Source organism: Dendrobates tinctorius, unplaced genomic scaffold (assembly GCF_039654945.1).
Source record: "Dendrobates tinctorius isolate UK_male_01 unplaced genomic scaffold, ASM3965494v1 ptg000079l, whole genome shotgun sequence".
NCBI classification, from domain to species: domain Eukaryota; kingdom Metazoa; phylum Chordata; class Amphibia; order Anura; family Dendrobatidae; genus Dendrobates; species Dendrobates tinctorius.
Window position 1 is genome coordinate 1,178,400 of NW_027361747.1, and position 27,324 is coordinate 1,205,723.

The window sequence follows — 27,324 nt, forward strand, 5'->3', positions numbered from 1 at the left end:
AGGCGGGAAGGCTGCGCGGGACGTCGGAAGGTAAGAATAACAATATTTTTTTATTTTAATTCTATTTTTTACAGGGATATGGTACCCAAAGCCCGGAGGACAGTCTCCTCTCCTCCGGACCGTGGGTACCATCCGCAATTGTTCTGCTTACTTTCCGCATGGTGTGCACAGCCACATGCGGGAAGTAAGCGGAACAATGCATTCCTATGGGTGCGGGATCGCCGCGATTCCGCAAAATTAATGAGCAAGCTGCGGTTTTTACCGCGAAGCGATTCCGCCGTGGTAAAAACCGCAGCATTAGCACAGCATTGCGGAATCCCATAGGAATGCATGGAATGCTTATTTTTCGCGGCAAAATCGCGCGGTTAAAATCGCCGCGGAAACGCGGAAAAAATGCCACGTGTGAACTCAGCCTAAAGAAAACAAAGGTTATAACAAGGGGAAGACATCTACGGTAACTTAAAATTCGACGGTGAAGACCCAGATGCACAAGACGTCTTCTGTCTACTTGGATCAATTAACATCAAAGATCTAGCGTTCAAGTAATATGATTCCGACTGGCACTTTATGAAGCAAAAGATGAAAGATCTAGAAAAGATCTTCACTTGTAATGATGTGCGTATAAAAACAAGGACCAGAATTTTCCAGGCTATGGTTCAGTATTTAGATGTTTGTCGATGAGAAATCTGAACAGAGAATGTGAAGCAGCAATCCTGGATCAAAATCAACCTATTCATCAACTTAAGGCACAAATTATCAGAGTAATGGCAAGAAGCAAAAATATACTCCAAGGGGGTTAAGAAGAAGACAATCATCAAGAATATGGATGGACGTAAAAAACTAGAGTTTCCGTTGAACCATTTAAGCTACGTTCACATAGAGTTTTTTGCAAAGGTGTTTGGAGCAGATCCGCTAGAGAAAAACCGTCAACATCGAGTGGAATACTCTTCAATTTGATCTTTGTGGGAGATCTTCTTTGCAGTACGAATAAGGAGTTTTCAGAGCTTTTTTTTTCTGAAAAACGTCTTGTGGAAATACAAATTTTAAAGGAACCGCAGTCTGGGAAGGAGAGAGAGAGAGAGAGAGAGAGAGAGAGGGAGAGAGAGGGATGGAGAGAGAGGGATTTTTTTTTTTCCACCGCCAGAAAGGATTTCAGGGTTAAATCCCTGCCTGACTTCCTTTCTCCGGGCATGCGCACTGTAAAATGCGGATCCTCCAGCCAAAAAAACGTTGCAGGGTCCATCCAGGCATGCCGGCGGACGCAAACATTTTGGCGGATCCGCAAAAAAACGGATCCAACGGATGGCCGTCCGTCAAGATCCGTCGGTAATGCAACTCAATGGGGAAAAAAACGGATCCGCCAAAAAAAAATGGGGGATCCGTTTTTTTCAAAAACTGGCGGATTTTGACTGATGGTCAAAAACGGAAGTGTGAAAGAGGCCTTAGTTGAGGTGTATCCGGAAGGAACCCGCTCTAAACTAGCCACTGTTAGGCCATGTTCACACTTTGCGTTTTTTGCTTTTAGATTTTAAGCTTCGTTTTACAGCAAACGCGAAGAGATTTCAGAAATCTCATGCACACACTGGGTGTTTTCCTGACCGAGTTGGAAAACTGTATTTTTGAAAACCGCAGCGTGTCACTTCTTTCAGAGTATTTTCAGCATTTTTGCAGAATTTTTTCACCCACAAAAAGCAATAAGTGCAAAAACGCAGCAAAAAACATGGGTATCAGGTTTTGCTGCGTTTTTGGTGCAAAAACCTAAGGAAGGTGAATCATGTTTTTTTGGGGGGGGCACTAAATCTAACTTTATCAGCACGCACAAGAGGCAAATAAAACGCAGCAAAACCTGCTTTTTGTAAGCAGCTTCTTTTTGCTCTCTTGGTCGTAAAGAAGCTGCTAAGAGAAAGTAGGTTTTGCTGTTTTTTTTGCTGTTTTTATTTTGCCTGCAGAAAAAAAAAAGCAGCAAAAACGCAATGTGTGACGTGTTAACATTGCCTTAATGGAAAAGGCAGCAAAAAACTCTTCAGGAAAAAGTCTTCAAACCTGTTTCAATAAACAATTAGGTAAAAGAAACAATGATCCAAAAACTATCCCCCCAAAAAGCTGAGTTTCCTGAATGTTTCCACTTGAAAAACTCATTATTTTGAATGTGTCAAAAAGCTCTGTGTGAACATAGCCTTACTGATATGGCACTATACTTGATACTCGTACTATACTATGTTAGAAAAATGAGCACATTACTTCTCTTACACATTGCGAGGTTCCTGTGGCTAAAGGAATTAATAAAAGACAAAACAATGTTATTTGGACATTGTTGGGCAGTATGTTCATTTTTTGCAACTGTTTCGCACTTTTTCAGCCAGATACCAGGCATAAAAACAATGTGTGCACTTAGCCAATCAGCAGCAAATTGTTTTCAAGGCTATTATCAAAGTTCTTTTTTTTCATATTGTAGATGCATTAGAGAAAAATTATCATACACTTTTAGGGCAACGGCAAGAGGCCGGAGTTGAAGCGTGGCAGTTTTTGTAGGGAGGAGATGAAGGAGAGACCAGGTGGAAGTGATGCTGCGTATCCTTGGAGAAAGTCTGGAGAGAGCAGTGCGACTCTGGATCTATTGTTGGTGACTATAGGATGCGAAGTTCGACATGAGCCGACTCAGTGAGGAAAACCAAGTACACAGCATTTTGGGCTTATTTCTAATGACTTAGAATAGCCCTGCATTGGAGAAATCAGCATTCCCTAAGGCTTTGAAACGGTGTTTCTATCGCTAACGACTTAGGAAAGCCCTGCATTGGAGAGATTGGCATTCCCTAAGAGCTTAAAAGATGTCGTTTCTAAATATATGAAACTCAGCCCAGCAAGGACTTTTCTACTTCAGTTTCAAGATGTACCGGTACCAATTTACTCCGGATTATATATGCGCATACATAAATAGCCTTATAGAGGTTCGGATAGTTAGGAGAAAAGGCCTCTTTTGTAAGAAACAGTTTGAAAACTGCTCCGAGTAGGCAATTCCTAAAGTACTGGCACAACACTGTAGTTTTATTGATTTATCTATGCAGTGTGCTGCCAATACCATAGAAAGGGTTAATCGCGTTGTATTTTGATCGCATATAACTGTTAATTCTGTGTAAGTGTACCTGCCTAACCTGTGTGTACTCTTAGTTGGTGTTATTGAGAGTAACTGCTGCCATTGTATTTATTTACAGTTGTGGCCAAAAGTATTGACACCCCTGCAATTCTGTCAGATAATACTCAGTTTCTTCCTGAAAATGATTGCAAACACAAATTCTTTGGTATTATTATCTTCATTTAATTTGTCTTAAATGAAAAAACACAAAAAGAATTATCCTAAAGCCAAATTGGATATAATTCCACACCAAACATAGAAAAGAGGGTGGACAAAAGTATTGGCACTGTTCGAAAATCATATGATGCTTCTCTAATTTGTGTAATTAACAGCACCTGTAACTTATCTGTGGCACCTAACAGGTGTTGGCAATAACTAAATCACACTTGCAGCCAGTTGACATGGATTAAAGTTGACTCAACCTCTGTCCTGTGTCCTTGTGTGTACCACATTGAGCATGGAGAAAAGAAAGAAGACCAAAGAACTGTCTGAAACTTGAGAAACCAAATTGTGAGGAAGCATGAGCAATCTCAAGGCTACAAGTCCATCTCCAAAGACCTGAATGTTCCTGTGTCTACCGTGCGCAGCGTCATGAAGAAGTTTAAAGCCCATGGTACTGTGGCTAACCTCCCTAGATGTGGACGGAAAAGAAAAATTGACAAGAGATTTCAAAGCAAGATTGTGCGGATGCTGGATAAAGAACCTCGACTAACATCCAAACAAGTTCAAGCTGCCCTGAAGTCCGAGGGTACAACAGTGTCAACCCGTACTATCCGTCGGCATCTGAATGAAAAGGGACTGTATGGTAGGAGACCCAGGAAGACCCCACTTCTTACCCTGAGACATAAAAAAGCCAGGCTGGAGTTTGCCAAAACATCTGAAAGAGCCTAAAACGTTTTGGAAGAATGTTCTCTGGTCAGATGAGACAAAAGTAGAGCTTTTGGGGCAAAGGCATCAACATAAGAGTTTACAGGAGAAAAAAAGAGGCATTCAAAGAAAAGAACACGGTCCCTACAGTCAAACATGGTGGAGGTGCCCTGATGTTTTGGGGTTGCTTTGCTGCCTCTGGCACTGGACTGCTTGACCGTGTGCATGGCATTATGAAGTCTGAAGACTAACAACAAATTTTGCAGCATAAGTAGGGCCCAGTGTGAGAAAGCTGGGTCTCCCTCAGAGGTCATGGGTCTTCCAGCAGGACAATGACCCAAAACACACTTCAAAAAGCACTAGAAAATGGTTTGAGAGAAAGCACTGGAGACTTCTAAGGTGGCCAGCAATGAGTCCAGACCTGAATCCCATAGAACACCTGTGGAGAGATCTAAAAATGGCAGTTTGGAGAAGGCACCCTTCAAATATCAGGGACCTGGAGCAGTTTGCCAAAGAAGAATGGTCTAAAATTCTAGCAGAGCATTGTAAGAAGCTCATTGATGGCTACCGGAAGTGGTTGGTCGCAGTTAATTTGGCTAAAGGTTGTGCAACCAAGTATTAGGCTGAGGGTGCCAATACTTTTGTCTGGCCCATTTTTGGAGTTTTGTGTGAAATGATCAATGTTTTGCTTTTTGCTTCATTCTCTTTTGTGTTTTTTCATTTAAGACAAATTAAATGAAGATAATAATACCAAAGAATTTGTGTTTGCAATCATTTTCAGGAAGAAACTGAGCATTATCGAGCAGAATTGCAGGGGTGTCAATACTTTTGGCCACAACTGTATACAATTTTACCTACCATACTTTCCTTTGTTTTATAACCTGGTTAGTAAATATTTGCACTATAAGATCTAACTTTTGTGCGTGTCTGCTAATTGCTGCTGTACCCTTCATGCTGTGGCCGTCTCGTCCACCTTTCAACTTGGTTGTTTAGTCTTGCCTTGACAAGACCAACATGATCAAGATTTTTTGGGAGCACGCGGTGTCCACAATTTTTCAACACAAGTCTGCGATAAATCCTCAGCAAAATCTGCATCCACATTGAAGAGGGGTACCCACTATGAAAATCCACATTACTGGACATGCTGCAGCTTTTGAAATAGGCATCACCACTCAAACATGTGGATGAGACTGTCTGTAACTATATCCTGCAGCAGATTTAAAGGGAACCTGTCAGTAAAAAAAAGCAAAAGTTGCAGCCTAATTGGAAATGCATCTTCAGGGAGAAATAAAATGATATCCTCCCTGGAGCAACTCGCTTCCAGGCCTGAGGGTGGCGCCGGGGCTGTGACAAGTCCGCACTTACTACATACAGTGAGTCTGCCTGCTCTAATCTCTCCCAACGCTCCTTCACTGCACTTCCAAATAGACTGGCACATTTGTTTAAGATGTATGCTAACAAATCGCTAGGTATACAGTAATAGGAAGAGCTAATAGCGCATCTCCTCCATACACTGCGGTCATGTAATCACTAAGTCTAGGGAGGGAACAGTAGATGCTGAATCCTAGGAGACCCAGTCACCTTCGCAGACAGGAGGTTGCATGTCCACTGTAACTAGGGCTAATGTGTCAGCCCCAGTTACAGGAGAAATCCGATTAAAAAAACAGAATTTAAATTTTGAAACGCCCCCTAAAGGGGTAAAATGTATTTCAGTGGTCCCTTGTGGTCATAAAAAAAGTTGAAAAACAAACACGTATTTCTTTTATTTTCCCACCAATACTGTTAAAAAAAAGAAGAGAATAGCAAAATAAATATAATTCACTGTGTTTAATTGATGCGCATTTCTTTACATGGCATTTATGAAAACAAATGAAAATATATCAGTTGGGAAAGAAGAAATGGCCTGGATCTGAACTAGTTAAAATGCACAAGTCTCCTGTCCAGTAGGGAATCTAATAGTCTAAATCTGAGGCTTCAAAAACTGCAAAGAGATGTTGGGGATAGAGGGTCGAAGTGCTGCTTCCATTTTTATTTCTAAATCAAGCAGTCAGACGCCATCACAGGGACACTAATGGAATGTTGCATGTGGTGACATTGTGTAGAAGAACCAGACTGATTGTCCTACACGGAGGAAATGTGTAGTGCCGCACAGGAAAACCTGGGGGATTGTGGGAATTGGCAGGAGAGACGGCATCTATCTTTAAGATATACTAATAATAAAAGTACTGTGTGATTTTTCAGCGCGTTTTTCATGTCACTCAACCTAATCATTCGGGAATTAAAGAGTATTTGCAAATCAATGCAGAAAAAGTCTCCCCGGTGGATTCTATTTTGAAGGAACATTACCATAGATATGATTAGTTACATGTCAGTTCTGGTGTTCTGTGAAGAGATTGAAAATTACTTTCCTGGAAATACAGATACAATGTTTCTACCACATCCTTTGTGTAAAAGAATCAGATAAAGGAATTAACACATTTCATTTGTAACGTTGATGTATTTCATTGACATTATCTTTAAAATGAATTCATCTGCATAAATGATTGGCCACTTTTATATCTAGTCACCAGGAGAAACGGCCGGAAATATCGACGAGCAGATGGACGGATAGATTGATTACAGATAGATACATAGGGAATGGAGATATGGGGGAAGGGTGGCAGATGCTAACAAAGGAACCTAATCTTGGTTAAAGGGGATGGGTCATCAGAAAATGATCTATTGTTTAAATCAGGGTTGTGTTTTCAATGAGTTTTTTTGTTGTTTTAATTTGGCAATGGATTTTTCTCCATATCTCAATATTATATATTTCAGTGTATATATATATATATATATATATATATATATATATATACTGTATATATATATATATATATATATATATATATATATATATACACACTCACTGGCCACTTTATTAGGTACACCTGTCCAACTGTGTGTTAAGACTTAATTTCTAATCAGCCAATCACATGGCGGCAACTCAGTGCATTTAGGCATGTAGACATGGTCAAGACAATCTCCTGCAGTTCAAACCGAGCATCAGTATGGGGAAGAAAGGTGATTTGAGTGCCTTTGAACGTGGCATGATTGTTGGTGCCTGAAGGGCTGGTCTGAGAATTTCAGAAACTGCTGATCTACTGGGATTTTCACGCACAACCATCTCTAGGGTTTACAGAGAATGGTCCGAAAAAGAAAAAAAATCCAGTGAGCGGCAGTTCTGTGGCCGGAAATGCCATGTTGATGCCAGAGGTCAGAGGAGAATGGGCAGACTGGTTCGAGCTGATAGAAAGGCAACAGTGACTCAAATTGCCACCCGTTACAACCAAGGTAGGCAGAAGAGCATCTCTGAACGCACAGTGCGTCGAACTTTGAGGCAGATGGGCTACAGCAGCAGAAGACCACACTGGGTACCACTCCTCTCAGCTAAGAACAGGAAACTGAGGCTACAATTTGCACAAGCTCATCGAAATTGGACAGTAGAAGATTGGAAAAACGTTGCCTGGTCTGATGAGTCTCGATTTCTGCTGCGACATTCGGATGGTAGGGTCAGAATTTGGCGTAAACAACATGAAAGCATGGATCCATCCTGCCTTGTATCAACGGTTCAGGCTGGTGGTGGTGGTGTCATGGTGTGGGGAATTTTTTCTGGGCACTCTTTGGGCCCCTTGGTACCAATTGAGCATCGTTGCAACGCCACAGCCTACCTGAGTATTGTTGCTGACCATGTCCATCCCTTTATGACCACAATGTACCCAACATCTGATGGCTACTTTCAGCAGGATAATGCGCCATGTCATAAAGCTCGAATCATCTCAGATTGGTTTCTTGAACATGACAATGAGTTCACTGTACTCAAATGGCCTCCTCAGTCACCAGATCTCAATCCAATAGAGCATCTTTGGGATGTGGTGGAACGGGAGATTCGCATCAGGGATGTGCAGCCGACAAATCTGCGCCAACTGTGTGATGCCATCATGTCAATATGGTCCAAAATCTCTGAGGAATGCTTCCAGCACCTTGTTGAATCTCTGCCACGAAGAATTGAGGCAGTTCTGAAGGCAAAAGGGGGTCCAACCCCTTACTAGCATGGTGTACCTAATAAAGTGGCCAGTGAGTGTGTATATATATATATATATATATATATATTGTAAGGTAGCGCCTACTGTTCGTGTTGGGTGACACTCACTTGGCAGCCGATTAATAGGGTCCGACATGGGGTTTTTCACATAAATCAGTCCATGTGGTTTATTATGCAGCATAAACAGCATGTAGAAAGGGTAACAATCTTACATCAGACCAAACGAATGTTCAATGTAGAGCTCCGCTCTCTTAGCCCTGTGGTCACACAGGCTGTGCTTTGTCCAGCAATCAGGCTCTATAGCCTCATAGTTATTTCCCCCGGTCCAGGGTTACCTTTTAGTTGCTTCTCATTCAGGATGTCTATTCCCTCCCGGGGACTGTCCCACACCACAGGCCAATATACACAGGCCTCACCAGGTCCGCGGCCTCAGCATGTGCTCTTCAGGGAGGCAGCACACCTTGCAGCACCTAGGCCTTCCGGGACCTTCCACATGGCCCAATCAGATCCATGCACACTCTCATGTGACCTAACTTGGTCACCTTATATGGTCCGTAGCCACACCCACAGGTGAGGTATGGATCAAATAGCTATGACCTCATTGCAGGTCCTTTCCAGACACCCAGCCATACACACACATATACAGGTTTTACTATGGGCGTTCAGTCACACGCCCCTGGGTGGCTTTGTAGGTGACTGCTTCCACCCATCTCACCAAGCCACCTGGAAGCTTTCCCTAATACAGAGTAACAAACACTCAGCAGAATATCTGCTGATTAATACTGGTTCCAGATTCCATCACAAGGCCACCCACCTTGTGATACATATCGGTCATTTACCATCCTGCCGTTCATCCTTTCTCCATTACAATAATGGACATGCCTGTATGCATGTCCTGAGACGCCCACACCGCGCCCCCTAGCTGTCACAGCGGTCACTGCACCACTATATATATATATATATATATATCTTCCTGATGTTTCAGGAAATCCACTTGTACATTAGATACAATGACCAAACTCTGACCCTATCTTTTGTAAAAGAGAAGAAAAAGTGGTGCTCCATGTGTATTAACCCAGGTAACAAAGGTAATTGTACAAGGTAAGTGTACCTGAAGAATAATCCTTTCATTTTTGATGTTCCTTGAAGTCCAGGATATACCATCCATCTAACAACAATTTCCTATGTTTTATAAGGTGGCATCTAAGGGCGGGTTTACACTAAATGACTTGCGGCATTAACCAATCATCGATCAGCTGCTCGATTACTGATCGGTCGTCGTTTGTCTATTTAGATAGGACGACCGCATTTACTATGCTAAAAGAACAACCGGGAATATAGAAGCTTGGGCTGATAAATGGCAAATGAGCTTTAATGGGGATAAATGTAAGGTCATGCACTTGGGTAGAACGAACAAGATGTATAATTATGTGCTTAATTGTAAAACACTGGGCAAAACAGTCACTGAAAAAGACCTGGGTGTATGGGTGGACGACAAACTCACATTTAGTGGCCAGTGTCAGGCAGCTGCTGCAAAGGCAAATAAAATAATGGGATGCATTAAAAGAGGCATAGATGCTCATGAGGAGAACATAATTTTACCTCTATATAAGTCACTAGTGCAACCACACTTAGAATACTGTGTACAGTTCTGGTCTCCAGTGTATAAGAAAGACATAGCTGAACTGGAGCGGGTGCAGAGAAGAGCGACCAAGGTTATTAGGGAACTGGGGGGTCTGCAATACCAAGACAGGTTATTACACTTGGGGTTATTTAGTGTGGAGAATCGAAGGCTTAGGGGTGATCTTATTACAATGTATAAATATATGCGGGGACAATACCAAGACCTTTCTAATGATCTTTTTACTCTTAGACCTGAGACGGGGACAAGGGGGCATCCTCTACGTCTGGAGGAAAGAAGGTTTAAGCGTAATCACAGATGCGGATTCTTTACTGTAAGAGCAGTGAGACTATGGAACTCTCTGCCATATGATGTTGTAATGAGTGATTCCCTACTAAAATTTAAGAAGGGTCTGGATGCCTTTCTTGAAAAGTATAATATTACAGGGTATATACACTAGTTTCCTTAATATTGCGTTGATCCAGGGAGCTAGTCTGATTGCCGTATGTGGAGTCGGGAAGGAATTTTTTTCCCCAATGTGTAGCTTACTGTTGCCACATGGGTTTTTTTGCCTTCCTCTGGATCAACATGTTAGGGCAGGTTAGGATAGGATATGGGTTGAACTAGATGGACTTAAAGTCTTCCTTCAACCTTAATAACTATGTTACTATATCGTTCGATGCGCTCACACTGCTGTTCCTCTCGGCAGCACATCCTTCAAATCATAGGATGATGTGCTGCAGAAAACGATTTTTAATGTTGATCATTTCACCTGACAAATGTGCAGCCTGTTCACATTCCCTGATTAAGGGTAAGCCAGTGTTCTTACAAAAGCTTGTTCACCATAATAGGCCAGCGTTAGCCCAGCAAAGGAGCCGAGTCAACACGGACCTCGCCTATTGTGATTGGTGGATCCTGTGTTACCAATTGTACAGGATCACCAGTCATTGTAATCCCCTGCCTATGCTGATAAGGAAGCTGCTGTGAACTCTTCCTGAAATTATAGGAAATTAGAATCCAAAATACCTCCATTACCCACAATGAAAAATTATGTAATTACCCATTTGTTTATTAATAAAGAAAAAAAGTGTCATTATTTTTTTTAAATACATGTTACACAAAAACTATGATTTAAACAACAGGTCATCATTATCTATCGACAATTCCTTTAAATGAATACGTGAGCAGGTTTTCGCTATATAATCAGAAAGCAGCATAATGTAAAGGCAGAGACCCTGATTCCAGCGATGTGTCACTTACTGAGCTGCTTGGTGCAATTTTGATAAAATCTCTATTTTTTTCTGTTGTAGATGTAGCAGTGCTCAAATGCTAAGCTGTGCAATGTCCCACCCACACCCATGATCGGCAGCTTCCTGTGTATTGTCTCTCTTCTGGTATCTTTCCCTCCTCATTTAAGCATGCCATCATACATCCACTACTTAAAAAACCATCCCTCGACCAAAACTGTGCCGCTAACTATAGACCTGTCTCTAATCTTCCCTTCATCTCTAAACTCCTGGAACGCCTGGTCCACTCCTGTCTTATCCGCTACCTCTTTGATAACTCTGTTCTCGACCCTCTCCAATCCGGTTTCCGCTCTTTACACTCTACTGAAACTGCCCTCACTAAAGTCTCTAATGATCTACTAACAGCTAAATCTAACGGTCACTACTCCATGCTAATTCTCTTGGATCTCTCTGCAGCATTCGACACTGTGGATCATCAGCTCCTCCTCACTATGCTCCGTTCCATTGGCCTCAAGGATACCGTTCTCTCCTGGTTCTCCTCCTATCTCTCTGACCGCTCCTTTACTGTATCTTTTGCCGGCTCCTCCTCCTCTCATCTTCCCCTTACTGTTGGGGTCCCTCAAGGATCGGTTCTAGGCCCACTCCTTCTCTTTGTATACTGCCCTTATTGGTCAAACAATCAGTAGATTTGGTTTCCAGTACCATCTCTATGCTGATGACACCCAATTATACGCTTCTTCTCCTGACATCACGCCAGCCTTTCTAGAAAACACCGGCGATTGTCTAAAATCTGTGTCTAACATCATGTCCTCACTATATCTGAAACTGAACCTGTCAAAGACTGAACTCCTTGTGTTTCCTCCCGCTACTAATGTACCTATACCCGACATTGCCATTTCCGTGTGTGGCTCCACTATTACTCCCCAGCAACAGGCCGAGCTTTCCTTTGCCCCCCCCCCCACATTCAATCACTGGCTCGCTCTTGTTATCTGCACCTCAAAAACATTTCTAGAATTCGACCTTTTCTTACTTTTGACTCCGCAAAAACTCTTACTGTTTCTCTTATTCATTCTCGTCTCGACTATTGTAACTCTCTTCTAATCGGTCTCCCTCTTACCAAACTCTCCCCCCTCCAATCTGTCTTGAATGCTGCTGCCAGGATCATATTCCTCGCCAATCGTTACACTGATGCCTCTGCCTCTACCTTGTGCCAGTCATTACACTGGCTACCCATCCACTCCAGAATCCAGTACAAACTTATTACCCTCACCCACAAAGCCCTCCATAGCTCAGCACCACCCTACATCTCCTCCCTTGTTTCAGTATACCATCCTACCCGCGCCCTCCGTTCTGCTGATGACCTGAGGTTAGCATCCTCAATCAGAACCTCCCACATCAAAGACTTTACACGTGCTGCGTCAATTCTTTGGAATGCACTTCCCAGGTCAAAACGATTAGTCCCCAATCCCCACAATTTTAAGCGTGCCCTGAAAACTCATTTATTCAGACTGGCTTCCACCTCAACACATTAACCTAAGCTATCCCTGTGTGGCACAGTCAAAAGTTTTTACCATAACCAGGTTCCCCGCATCATGTTCCCACATGCTTTATGCCTCCATTAGCCCTCTGTGTCTGTACTGTTACACACTTAACATTATGGCTGGTCCATACAATCAGGGCAATTGTTACCACCCATCTTTCGTGTCTCCCTTTTTTCCTCATAGATTGTAAGCTTGCGAGCAGGGCCCTCATTCCTCTTGGTATTTGTTATGATCTATGTGATTATTGTTATGCTGTAATGTCTATTGTCTGTACAAGTCCCCTCTGAAATGTAAAGTGCTGCGGAATATGTCGGCGCTATAGAAATAAAATGTATTATTATTATTATTGTCAGTTAGCTGCCCATCAGTGGTGAGGGTGGGGCTACACAGATTAGCTGAACTGCACTGCACGTGAGACCTAGTAATGCAGTAATAATCTCCTGCTGATAAAACATTGATTGTATTGAAATTACGGCACAATTGCCTAAGATGTGACTCATCCCTGTAATCAGGATCTCTGCTCCTAAATTATATGCTCTCAGATTAAATAGCAAAAGCCTGCTGACAGATTCCCTTTAGCCTTTTCCTAGCTGGCAGATCTCTGTTGTCCCGGGTCTTGTTCTTACAACCATGCTGCAGTTTATCATTCATAATTTTGGCTTCAAAGATCCTTTGGTGCACAATGGGCATTTACTATGAATACTTTCCAATAGTTCAATTTTGGATCTTAAATATTCCAGTTTTTTATCTTTAAAATGTTGATATATTCATATGCATTGCTTCAGTCAGTGCCGGGGCTGCTGGAATCACAGAAATTTATTTGTCTAGTTTGAGAAAAAAAGTTTTATTGGTACCATGGCCAGAATGCAGGTTTGGTACAATAGGCAGCTGAGACGGCACCACAGCATGATTTATAGAAAAAAAAAAATCAGCCTTTAAATTTCTTCGCACAATAATGCTGCTTATGTTCTAATAAGAGATATCGGTAAGACACAAGATTTTATCTATATCTTGCATCCATGGACATATGAATGTCTCCCAAAATCTTAGGGAAAAAGTATGATCAGACTGTCTGGATTTCTGGCAGCCACTTAAAATCTTACATGTCCATCTGAAGCTGATGTTTTGGGGGCATCTTCTAAATTCCTGTTGGTTAAATTACTGTTTTGACAAGTGTTTTATGCCTATCCCCAGATTTAAGTACAGAAGTCTTCAGTGTAATAGGAAAATAATTAAATACAATTTAAAGCGAACCTGTCACCAGGTTTGGCCGATATGAGATAAGTCCATCAACTTTCAGGCTTGATATACAGTGTTCTATAATGTTATATATATGTGCCCAACCTGATCTGTAAGAGAAGAAAAATAACTTTTATTATTCTCACCTGCATGGCAGTCCGGTGCGAGGGGTGTCACTCTTCTTGGTCCGGCGCCTCCCATCTTCTTGCGATGCTGTCTTTCTTCTTGGTTTGTGTGGATGATGCGTCCCCGTGTCATCCACAGTCACTTCGACATTGCTCTCCTGCGCAGGTGTTCTACTGTGGCCTGATGAGGGCAGAGTAAAGTACTGCAGTGCGCAGGCGCCAGGAAAGGTCAAAGAGTCCTGGCGCACGTGCACTGCAGTACTTTACTCTGCCCTCATCAGGGCAGATAAGTACGCCGGCGGAGGAGCGCGATGCTGGGGAGATTGTGCGAATGACATAGGGACTCATCATCCGTATGAAGTAAAAAGGACGACGGCATCACAAGAAAATGGGAGGCATCGGACCAAGACCAGCGACACCCTTCATATCGGACCGCCCCGCAGGTGAGTATAATAAAAGTTCTTTTTCTTGTCTGGCAGGTTGGGGACATACAGTGTTAGCGTGGGTGGTCAGGAGCCGGAATCTCCAGGAGTGGACTCTCTGGGCCGTGGCACCGAGGGGCCCCGGGCGAGCTGCCAGGTGGAACCGACCCCTATACAGGGACCGTTAGGAGCAGGCCCAGCAGTTCGAGTACCCACGGTAGCCGGTACCGAGAGGGGCGGCTCAGGATGGACTGGAGTAGGACAGTGGGACTGAAGTGTAGATGACAGAACAGGGCAGGCACACAGGAGACAGGAATGGAGTAAGACTATAGACTGGAACGTGGAGGAACTGAAGTGTAGATGACAGGACAGAGTTGGAACACAGGATACAGGAATAAAGGAGGACGGAAGGACTGGAGCAGGATGGAACTGGAACACCAGAGGCAGGACTGGAGTAGGACGGCAGGACTAGAACAGGAACACCGGAGGCAGGACTGGAGTAGGACGGCAGGACTGAAACAGGAACACCGGAGGCAGGACTGGAGTAGGACGGCAGGACTGGTGCAGGATGGATCAGGAACACCGGAGGCAGGACTGGAGTAGGACGGCAGGACTGGAACAGGAACACCGGAGGCAGGACTGGAGTAGGACGGCAGGACTGGAACAGGAACACCGGAGGCAGGACTGGAGTAGGACAGCAGGACTGGAGCAGGATGGATCAGGAACAACGGAGGCAGGACTGGAGCAGGATGGATCAGGAACACCGGAGGCAGGAGACGGAGGAAACAGGAACACTGGAGCAGAACTGAGAATAACTGTTAGCGAACACGGAAGACAGGCTGCGAGGCTGCTGCAGGAAAAACTGAGGATGGCACCGAGAGACTGTACAGAGCACAGGAGGAAGCAGGGCCCAGTGTGCAAAGTAACACAAAGATCAGGCGCCTCCCTCAGGGGAAACGGCCTGATATAGCCCCGTCTAGTCTGCCATTGGTCCGAAGGTGCTTCCGGGTCAGGGCACAGCCGGAGCATAAGCAGCAGCAGGGAGGCGCGGCCGCGGCCTATGGCGCATGCGCATTGCATGCAGGGATGGCGTCGGCTGCGAGCCCGTCAGAGGTGGCCGTCGGGTGGAGAGAGGCTGTGGCGTGGGAGCGGAGGCCGGGTGAGTATGACGGAGCGGTGTAACATACAGGTGTTTCTCACAAAATTAGAATATCTTCAAAAGTTAATTTATTTCAGTTCTTCAATACAAAAAGTGAAACTCATATTATACAGAGTCATTACAAACAGCGTATGTATTTCAAGTGTTTATTTTTGTTAATGTTGATGATTATGGCTTACAGCCAATGAAAACCCAAAAGTCATTATCTCAGTAAATTAGAATAATTAACGAAAAAAAACACCTGCAAAGGCTTCCTAAACATTTAAAAAATGTCCCTTAAGGCTTCTCACACTAAGCGAGATCGCTAGCGATATCGCTTAAGCGTCACCGATTTTGTGACGCAGCAGCGATAGATATTGCTAGCAATATCGCTATGTGTGATACTTACCTCTGACCGGCTCCCCCACTGGTTATCGCTGATCGCGCGAGAACGTCCTCGGCCGTTTCTCGTTGGCGGCTTCCTGCTGGCGCCGACGAGCGACGCGTGGATGCGGGTGGGAGGACGTCTTCATCGCCGCGTCTGACAGGTAAGTAACGACCGCCGACCGCTGCTACATCACTGGTGAGATCTGCCTGTTTGGCAGCTCACTAGCGACCACTTAGCGATGCACCAGCGATCCTGACCGGGTCATATCGTTGTCGGGATCGCTGGTGCATCGGTAAGTGTGACGGTACCCTTAGTCTGAGTAGGCTCCACAATCATGGGGAAGACTGCTGACTTGACAGATGTACAGAAGTCAACTTTTTGATGATATTATAATTTTGTGAGAAGCACCTGTATATACAGTCAGGTCTGAAAGGTAGTGGCCAAACCTGGTGACAGGTTCTCTTTAAAGGGGTGTGCTTGTTTTCTGTCTTCAGGAGTGCACTGCTCCTCTGCTTATGGCTTCCTGTTTCCGGCACATAAGCATACTCAGATAACACCTCATCTGAGCACGCTCACGCTCGCTCATCACTGCTCTCTATCTCTCCATCCATCTATGATAATGTATTTTAAAGGGCTGTGGAACATGATTGCGCTATAATTATAAATAACTAAAAACTCTATCTCTTTATGAAATTCCTAAATCCTAAGCATCCATTCTACATACTTATGTGCCATATCAGTGCCTGCAATCATATGGATCAGGGTGGAGGAAGGATTTTGCCGGTGATTTTTTTTATTACACAGTTAATAAGGGCATCTTCTAATCCATCTAAATAATGGATTGTGCGCTACGTCACCCGAATGCGTGCAGCACCTTCCCTTCACCCTCTATAACAATCAGAAAGCGGGAATATTTTGTGAGCGATCTGTAGAAGGAATAGACTGCTGCTATTTGTGACGGCAAACAAAAGCAATCATGACTGCCAAACACACAGTATAGCAGGCGGCATCTCCGCTCCGCGAGACAGAAAGTAATTAGAATGCTTTTAATGTCCAAAAGAATGATGCCGATAGGCTGCCACAGATGTGTAGATTTATGAATATTTATACGCTGGTTTATAGCTGACACTTTTATCAGTTGAAGAAGATAAAATATCTGCCTGACTCAAAAGCTTGACAGTCAGGTTAATAAAATCTCATTAAAGAGAATGACCTATGCAATTATATAGGATTTATTGTAATTCATTTTTGATTGTGTTCTGCTTAAAGATGCAGTTTCCCATTTCCCGATGCCACATTTCGGTCGCATATCAAAATTCTTCTGCGTTTAACTCCAAGCTGTCCTCGGAGGAGATGAGAGATGGGTAAACAAATCACCGCATCCTCCGCTGTTATCCATTTCTTTTTTTTTTACCGTCCTTGGACAAAAATCGGACAAGTGGAAGGAAAATAAAGAAATTTTAATGGCAGATGTGTCTGCGAGACTGGCGCTGTCACTCCGTAGTGTCGGAGAACGTGAAGTGCTACTTAGAGAATCAAGAGGTAGGCAAATGTGACAAACAGCCAAAGATTTGTTTAAAGGGGTTTTCCACAACACAAACATTGATGCCCTACCCTTAGGCCATGTGCACACGTTACGGATTCGGCTGCGGATCCGCAGCGTTTTTGGCCCTGCGCAGATTTGGCTGCGTTGTACAGTACCATTGTTTTCAATGGAAATTAAAAAACGCTGTGCACATGCTGCGGATTTTTCCGCGCAGATTTGCTGCTGTTTCAAATCCGCAGCATGTCAATTCTTTGTGCGGAATCCGCAGCGGTTTTACATCTGCTCCATTGTCCAGGTGTCAAACCACATGGGGAAAACCGCAGGCTACTCCGCACGTCTTTTGACCTGCGGATTTTTCTAAATCCGCACGGAAAAATCCTCAGCACCTTTCACTATATGTGCACATGGCCTTAGGAGAAGTCATGAAACTCAGATCATTGGCGGTCCAACACCAAGAATCCCAGCCAAGCAGTAGTAAATAAATATTGGTGCAGTGGAAAACTTCTTTAATTAATTAGGTGTTATTAAAAGGACCATGGGGGTTATTTATGACTTTTGCCACCCTCTCCACAAAAAAAAGATGTAAGATGAAATATGTGGGGAATGACATTCAAGAGGAAAAGGACAAGACCAGCCCCAAATCTCATAAGTCATAGATTGAGATCACAAATCAAAAAACAATACTAATGTATTCTTCACGGATTGTGCTACCTTAGTTACTTTGGGTACATGGACCCAAAACCAAATGATGACCTGAGACTGGTAATGATCACAATTCCCCATTTATCCACAGTATTTAAAGTACACATGTGATGGATGAGTAATTTATCCCTAGTTTAGCGCAGGCCATGTGATTACATATTACAGGGGTTGTCCATAACTAATAAACTATCTATTGTGCATAATACAAGAATTCAGCCTGAGAATGAACTTCTTCTGGAATCTTCATAAGTGCCTCTGCAGTCGAGTTAAGCTATCTGATGAAGTTCTTGGTGTGAGTACTGGTTGAATACAGCCACAGACATCCTGTCTCAAGAGGCCCACACTTGCATCTTAGTTATAGAGTCAGAATAGATGCCCGAATTACCCATTGCCATAAAATGTCCTCTACCACATTATTATCGACCCTAATAATCAATCTTTTCAGGAAGAAAAAGAGGAAAAAGACAACACCAAAAAGACTGACAGGGATAGGAATAATGTGATTGCTTACTTCCAAAAACAGCACCTCACCTGTCCACAAGTTGTTTACAGTTCATCCCCAGTAACATAAAGAAGATATGTGGCTATACAGCAAACAGTAGAAGAATGAGACACTGTTTTTGGAAGAAAGTTTTATCTTTTAAATCCCAAACAAGCCCTTTTGGATTTCCTGTGTTGCAGCACTATGACTGGACACACATATATCAGTTGCTTTAAGCTGAGTTTTTGAGCCTGGTGAAACTCAACTGATCATGAATGATGCAAGAACTGGAGCAAAACTGTCATCAGAATTTTACCTCATTTCTTCCCAAGAACTATTCCAGGACTGGATCAATAATGCATCAAATGTGATCTGGCCCCCACACCGGCTTCTGCCTGGAGCCACAACTGACGAGCTGGACAGGTGAAAGGTCATTCCTGGTGCAATCAATAGGAGCAGTTCCCCCATCAGTCTCCATCTGGCGTGCTGGTGTGGCTTCAGTCATCGCTCAGCACAGCGAGCAGCGACTGTAACAACCCCCAAACATACTGACTGACAGCCACATGCAGAGTATCAGTGCAGAGCCCGGTGTCGCTCGCTTTGTACCGAGCGGTTACTGAAGCCCCCAGATTAATCCTATATCTGCAGGTTAACAGCATTTGGAGACATGACAGGTTCCCTATAGAAGCCAGATGGAAACAAGTGAACACCGGATACATGCGAGGGGACCTACATGTGCAGAGTCCAGTTAGATAACAAAAAAACAAATCCCTTTCCTTCTTAGGGTGCAGTCAGACAGCCATATAACTCGGACGATGATAGCATTGCAATGCTCAGACTGGCCGACGGCTCTTCTGACCCAAGCGTGACAGCATGTATTTCTATGCAGCTCAGGTCAGGCTAGCTGCCAGCCAGTCCGAGTATTGCGATGCGCTTGTCAGCCATATTACACGGCCGTCTGGCGGCACCGTTATTTGGATTTTAAAGATCAATTCATACCCTATTCTCTTACCGGTGAATGCTGTACGTGTGTATCTGGCGTGCATGGAGCTGATGTGTGAAACATGGTGTTTGCAGCTTCACACACTGTTACTATGATTCAATGCGATCCATATGTCAGGGTATTATGAAGATTATGTGAGAAAAGGCATGAACGGAAATAAAATGTTACTAAGTAAAAGCATACGTTTCGGGTTAATAAAAATTACATCGTACTAAATAACGGAACTAATTCTTTATCTACTATTAGCCCCTCCGCAAGGCCAATTCTTATAATGAGCCTGTCAGTAACACAACCCCTCCACCAGCAGAAGTAATGCAAGATAAGGCAGTGTAAAACATTCAGAAACCTAAATGTATCTTAATGACGTTAAGCAGCAGAGCGTCTGACTGCACTGTCAATCAAGGAGCGGTGGGCAGTGCCAGCAAGAAGTACCGAGGCACTATATGCTGGAGGTGCACTGACATGCCCCAGTGCACTCACAAAATGATACCTGGGGTGAAGAAATCTGTCTTGTGGTTCTTGTGTTATCAGTGTTAGACGTTTTCAGTTAATGAGATGTCCGTCCTCCAGGGCGGGACTGTAGGCAGAGTCTTATCTTCCTGCTCTAAGCCAGAGAAACCAAGGAAAGACCTGTCCACAGGCCGCCCCGGAGCACAAACGTGTTCCTCATCACAGAGATAGACTATTTATTTTAGAGAATTCAAGGTTAATAAGGAAAAGTACTTGGCTCAGAAACTTCGTCCTGATCAGAGTGAAAAGCGGTTCCAAGGAGCTTGTCTCACTCTGGAGAACCTATCCTAGGGTATACGCACATGACCTCTTTTCACATGCGCTCAGGAACCCACCTGAAAAAGCAATAAGAATCAATCAAAAGAATGAACAAATGCACTATAATATCAAAACGACTTGCTGTGCATATGATCAGTCTGTGTGAGCTTTTTTTTTAATGCCTTGGGCTTCAAAAGCCATGAAGTGGCTAAAAGAAAAGTCCTGAATAATATTCAAGCGGCTTCTGCTTCACTATTGTATATATAATGAAAAAAAAAAAAGATAAAGATGCTTCAGGAAAATCACCGCCAGCGTCTTCCTGAAGCGTTTCTGCTTGAAAAACTCAGGGGGCACGCTGGCATCTGAAAGACAATAGCCATGAGGAGGCATGTAGGAGTCAGGGGCTCTTGATTCATGAAGAGGTGCGTGCTTCTAGATGAATCACAAATGCCTTTTCATTATGAATTACATGAGCTGTGGAATCACACCCCTGACCATGTTAAAAATGACAAAAAGTTGAAAAATTTTGCCGCAACTTCGAGTTGTGCCAAAATTTTGTAACTTTTCAAAACAATTCACGCCAGAATTTGGGCAATAATTGATTTGATGAATTGGGGCCATTGTGTGCACATACCCTTACACACGCAAGTCACCGATTTGCATGAGCTTTGTATATTGCTCCATTCAGCCTACGGTGGCACTTAATAGTGGACACAGACAGAAGAGGGCCCCTGTGCAAGAACAGTATATGGGCCCTTTGCCGGCAAATAGCTCATCATAATGCTTAATTCAACTTGTTATGGAGGTGGTAGTGTAAGGCTATGTGCCCACGTATGCAGAAAAAAAAACGCACTTCTTCCCAGGAAAAACGTGCTTTTTTTTTCACGTTTTTCCCATGATTTTCGAGTGCGAAATTCAAGCACTTTCCAAGCGATTTGAAGCATCGCTTGGAATGTGATTGACAGGTTGGTCACACTCGTCAAACATAGTGTTTGACGAGTGTGACCAACTTTTTACTATTGAGGCTGCCTATGCGGCATCAATAGTAAAATAAAGAATGTTAAAAATAAAAAAAAATAAAAAAATAAAAATTGTGATATTCTCACCTTCCGACGTCCCGCGCAGCCTTCCCAGGCCTCAGCAATGCTTCCGTTCCCAGTAATGCCTTGCGAGACCTTTGATGACGTAAAGTCCCGCGATATTGTAGCGGTCTCGTGAGATCGCTACGTCATCACAGGTCCTTGCCGCCAGGGCTGTGGAGTCGGAGTCGTGGAGTCGGTGCTCATTTTGGTGGAGTCGGAGTCGGTATTAGGCTGTGTGCACACGCTGCGGATTAGGTGCGGATTCATCCGCGCGGATTTTGTAAAATCCGCAGGTGAAACCGCAGGTCAAAAGACCTGCGGTTTTACCTACGGATTGCTCTGCGGTTTTGCCCTGCGGTTTTTCATCTCCTCAATGGAGGAGATGGCAAACCGCAGGAGAATCCGCAGAAAGAATTGACATGTCAATTCTTTCTGCGGATTGAAAACCGCAGATAATCCGCGCGGAAAATTCCGCACCGTCTGCACTGCGGTTTTTGATTCCCATAGGGAATCATGGTACTGTACACCGCAGCAGAAACTGCTGCGGGTCCGCAGCGGCCAAAACCGCTGCGGAACCGCAGCAAAATCCGCAGCGTGTGCACACAGCCTAAAATGGACCGACTCCGACTCCTAAAATATATAATAAATTGGGTACAGTAATTCAATGCAGGTGTGCTGAATATTTTTTCATAGGAATTTGGGAAAGTTATGAAATGTCCTATAAATGGCTGTTCTATTCCTGATCTAAGGCTACATTCACACACAGCGTTTTTCCTGTGTTTTTTGAGGATACGTTTTTCAGCTGCAAAAGCTGATCATCTTTTTAAAAAACCGCATCACCTGAAAGGTTTTTGAGCTCATAGATAATGTTTTCAATAGCAAAAGCAGATTAGAAATCTGCTCTATCTATCCATTTATCCATATCTGTCTATCCATATCGTATCTGTACCAAAAAGAATGAAAACCGGGTAGTACACCAATATATATTCTGTTCTATCTAAATATCTTGATTATGGGATCATAAAAATGATTAAATGTCTGAGGTTCACATTGTACTACAATAAATTTTTCACTTAAATATAAGCAATATGTGTGGGAGTCGGAGTCGGAGTCGTGGAGTCGGAGTTGGAGTCGGTGTAAGAGAAATTGAGGAGTCGGAGTCGGAGTCAGAGTTGCAGGTTTGGCTTACCGACTCCACAGCCCTGCTTGCCGCAAGGCATTACTGGGAATGGAAGCATCGCTGAGGCCCGGGAAGGCTGCGCTGGATGCCGAAAGGTGAATATAACCCGATTTTTTATTTTTTTATTCTTTTTTTACAGGGATATGGTACCCAGGGCCTGGAGGACAGTCTCCTCTCCTCCACACCGTGGGTACCATCCACACATGAGCCACTCACTTTGTGCATGGTGGGTATAGCCACATGCGGGAAGTAAGCTGATCTCATGCATTCCTATGGGTGTGGAATCGCGGCAATTCTTTTCGGAATTGCGGCGATTCCGCAAAAAGAATGAGCATGCTGCGTTTTTTTCCGAGATGCGATTCCGCAGCGGGAAAAATCACAGCATTAGCACAGCATGTGCGGAATGCCATAGGAATACATGGAGTGCGTTCTGTATGTGTTTTTTAAGCGTTTTCGCGGCGAAAATCATGGCAAAAACGCTTAAAAATCGTGTGCACACAGCCTAAAGGAGAGAATGGCTAATGAAATCAATTATTAATCTTACGTAAGCTAGTAATATATGTGGTGTGGCAAGATGGCGCCTACATCCTGGAACTACGCCCTATAATCCTTGGAATGTGAGGTGAATACACTGAAGACCATATATGGAATAGACCTAGTACAGACCTATTACAGACTGATGCAATGGCTGAAGCTGTGCAACGCCCTCTTCCTGTCTGCTGCATGATCTTTTGTTTGTACTAATAAAGTCAAGTTTAGTGCCAACTCTTGACGAGAGAGGAGCACACATCTGACCTTGGGTCTGATGTATTTCTTCTATGCATGCACTTGGCTCATATTTATCAGGTCAGGGGCAGGCAATCACTAAGATCTCATCTTAAGAGATCAACTCAACAGCAGTGGCCCCATTACCTCTCGGGCCCCAGTTTGAACCATTGGTATGTCCGCTCCTGGTTAAGAAATGAAACACTTCCTTGCACCTTTGCTCACAGATTATAGCTGATTAATACAAAATCCATCAGGAGTCATTTTTTAGCAGATTGGTAATAACCAAAGTGAAAATCCCATTTAAATCATTTCACAATTTTGTGTTTTCAAACCATTTTCAATCTGTTCACAACAACATTTTCAGTGTCGCTAACACTACACATCTGCACAAGGTTGTGACCTACAGTATATTGTGATCTTGTGCCTATTAACTTTCTTCTCGCCAAGTAACTAAGAAGGAGCGCTGTCTACTATCGCTCACAGTGGAGAAGAATAAAACTACTTTGAAGCTTGAAGAGGCTCAGGGATCATTGATGTACTATGGCATGTGCATACAAAACAATGGGGAATAGTCAATAAGCTGACACAGGAGAACAATGGAATAAAAGAAGCTAAATTAATGACTTTATCGCTACGTCAGACTCGATATCAATGAACACTTCATGTGCGATGCTGCTGCTAACATGCGTCGGGATTATTCTGAAATCTGAAAATTGCCTTCATCGTTTTGTTTTATTTTCCTTTATATCAGGGATAGAAGCGTGCCTACAACATGTAGACACTGCTAACCTGACATGTTGTAAAGTGTAGGAGCGTGGCTGTACAAGATATAATATAAGCTGCTGCAGTAATGCTTTGTACATATGCTCCTTACATAGTACTAGTATTTACAGAGTGGATATTATACTATATAATATACAAGGCAGCGGGCTGCATAGATTATAGAAACACTAGTGTTAATTCATAGGTTGAATCTATTCAATATGAAGGCATGTATAAAGTAGGAATGCCATTTTATCAGGGCTGCCAACTCAACTTTTTTTATTTATTTTTTTTGGACAGCTTATCAAAAAAATCACGGACAATATTTTTTACGTATTGAAACCAAGTTTAAGAATGCACTTGCGCTTGAAACGCGTCTGTTATTCTCAATTTTCTGTGTCCACCCTACTATTCCTCTACCAGATAGGATGTTTATTTCCTGTATTTTGTATTTTTTTATTTGTTCTACTGACTTTTAACTCTTCTAGAATAAAGACTTCATGATTTTACCATGTCTCCTCGAACTGTGGATCAGAAACTGGATCAACTTTTTCCTTCCCCAATTTTTTTTGCTGACACATTGGAAAAACCATAATAAATCACTAGGATTATAAGCGATCCGAGTCTACAACCCAAAATTCTAACACAAAGACATCAGCTGGATTCACTGTAGCCTGTAAAATAATAAATACAGCCAAAATAATCTGTATAAGTTCTCTCCATTTTTTTTCTAGTTTAGAAGAGGCTATTATCTATTAAAAATGGAAAATGTATAACCAACTAATGTGCCAGGATGTCTTGAGAGCAAGCCATTGAGGATCCCTTAGGGTCTGTGCACATGCTGCGGATTCTGCTGCGGATCCGCAGCGGATTTCTGCTGCGGTGTACAGTACCATTATAATCAATGGAAAATGAAATCTGCAGTGCACACGCAGTGCAAGTACCGTGAGGGAAAGTTGAAAAGAACTTTGAAGAGAGAGTTCAAGCCTTCTAATAGTGGCCCCAGCCCGCAGACAGTGGTAGGCCGATAGCGGCCCCCGGCACGGCGGGACCCGGTCTCCCTGGAGTTGGGTTGTTTGTGAATGCAGCCCAAAGCAGGTAGTATACTCCATCTAAGGCTAAATACCGGCGAGAGACCGATAGCGGACAAGTACTGTGAGGGAAACGAGAAAAGAACTTTGAAGAGAGTTCAAGCCTTCTAATAGTGGCCCCAGCCCGCGGACGGTGGTAGGCTGGTGACGGCCCCCCGGAGTCGGGGTGTTTGTCAATGCAGCCCAAAGCGGGTGGTAAACTCCATCTAAGGCTAAATACCGGCGCGAGACCCATAGCAGACAAGTACCCTGAGGGAAAGTGGAAAAGAACTTTGAAGAGAGAGTTCAAGCCTTCTAATAGTGGCCCCAGCCCGCGGATGGTGGTAGGCCGGTAGCGGCCCTCGGCGCGGTGGGACCCGGTCTCCCTGGAGTTGGGTTGTTTGTGAATGCAGCCCAAAGCGGGTGGTAAACTCCATCTAAGGCTAAATACCAGCGCGAGACCGATAGCGGACAAGTATCGTGAGGGAAAGTTGAAATGAAATTTGAAGAGAGAGTTCAAGCCTTCTAATAGTGGCCCTTGCCCGCAGACGGTGGTAAGCCGGTAGCGGCCCCCCGAAGTCGGGTTGTGAATGCAGCCCAAAGTAGGTGGTAAACGCCATCTAAGGCTAAATACCAACGCGAGACCGATAGCGGACAAGTACCGTGAGGGAAAGTTGAAAAGAACTTTGAAGAGAGTTCAAGCCTTCTAATAATGGCCCCAGCCCGCAGACGGTGGTAGGCCGGTAGCGGCCCCTGGCGCGACGGGACCCGGTGTCCCTGGAGTTGGGTTGTTTGTGAATGCAGCCCAAAACGGGTGGTAAACTCCATCTAAGGCTAAATACCGGTGCGAGACCGATAGCGGACAAGTACCGTGCGGGAAAGTTGAAAAGAACTTTGAAGAGTGAGTTCAAGCCTTCTAATAGTGGCCTCAGCCCGTGGATGGTGGTAGGCCGGTAGCAACCCCTGGCGCGGCGGGACCCGGTCTCCCTGGAGTTGGGTTGTTTGTGAATGCAGCCCAAAGCGGGTGGTAAACTCCATCTAAGGCTAAATATCGGTGAGAGACCAGCAGACGGTGGTAGGCCAGTAGCGGCCCCCGGCGAGGCGGGACCCGGTCTCCCTGGAGTCGGGTTGTCTATTTGGTAGAGTTGGAGTCCGTGTCATGGAAATTGAGGAGTCGAAGGTTTGGCTTAACGACTCCACAGCCCTGGCAGGCAGGCCTGTGGAGTTGGAGTCGTCAAGTTCGGAGACTATTTTGGTAGAGTTGGAGTCGGTGTCATGGAAATTGAGGAGTCGGAGATTTGGCTTAACGACTCCACAGCCCTGGCAGGCAGGTCTGTGGAGTTGGAGTCCTCAAGTCAGAGTCTATTTTGGTAGAGTTGGAGTCGGTGTCATGGAAATTGAGTCGCCGGAGGTTTGGCTTACCGACTCCACAGCCCTGTGTACCAGACTTCCCTGCTTATGATGTTCTGCTCACGCTTACTAGAAAGATCCAATAACCATATGTCCGCCATACTGTCAATGACTAGGAGGGACCTGAAGGAAGGCCACAAACCCTACATCTTCCTCAAATTCAAAAGTACAAATAAGTGTAGATTTCTGGCCGTAAACCAAAGCAACCAGGTGGATCTGGAAGCTTTCATTAAAGCTGACACTTTGATTTATACCTAAAAACATTATTGTGGGTGATTTTTTTTCATTTATTCTATTCAGTAACTATGGATGAATGCTGAGAAATGGTCTTCAATAACCTACACCTAAGGTCTGTGGCATCTTCCTGAAAATTACCTCCCTTGTATGCTTCATTTCTGCATACATTATATGAAGAAAATTATTGTAACACCTCCACATTACACGGACATCCTATGATAAATCATTGGCAAAAATATGGAGTTGGTCGCTACTTTACATCTATAATACCTTCCACTCCTCTGGGATGGTTTCTGCAAGATTTTGTAGGGGTCTGAGGTAATTTTTGCTCATTTATCCAGAAAAGGAAAAATGTGAGGTCAGGCACTGATGAAGGATGACAGGACAAGGCTCACAATCTTCATTCCAGTTAATCACAAAGGAGTTGAACTGGTTTGAGGTCAGGACTTCGTGTGGTCGGTCAAGTTCTTCCACACCACCAAACTCTCCATCCTTGCCTTTATGATCCTTGCT

At 43.9% G+C, this 27,324-nt stretch overlaps 1 protein-coding gene across 2 annotated transcripts in view; it reads right to left on the reverse strand.

Moving 5' to 3' along the window:
- The window catches only part of BEND4 (BEN domain containing 4), a 173,428-nt gene that overhangs the window by 130,654 nt on the left and 15,450 nt on the right, over nt 1–27,324 (reverse strand). The gene's annotated exons all lie outside the window — the stretch shown is intronic.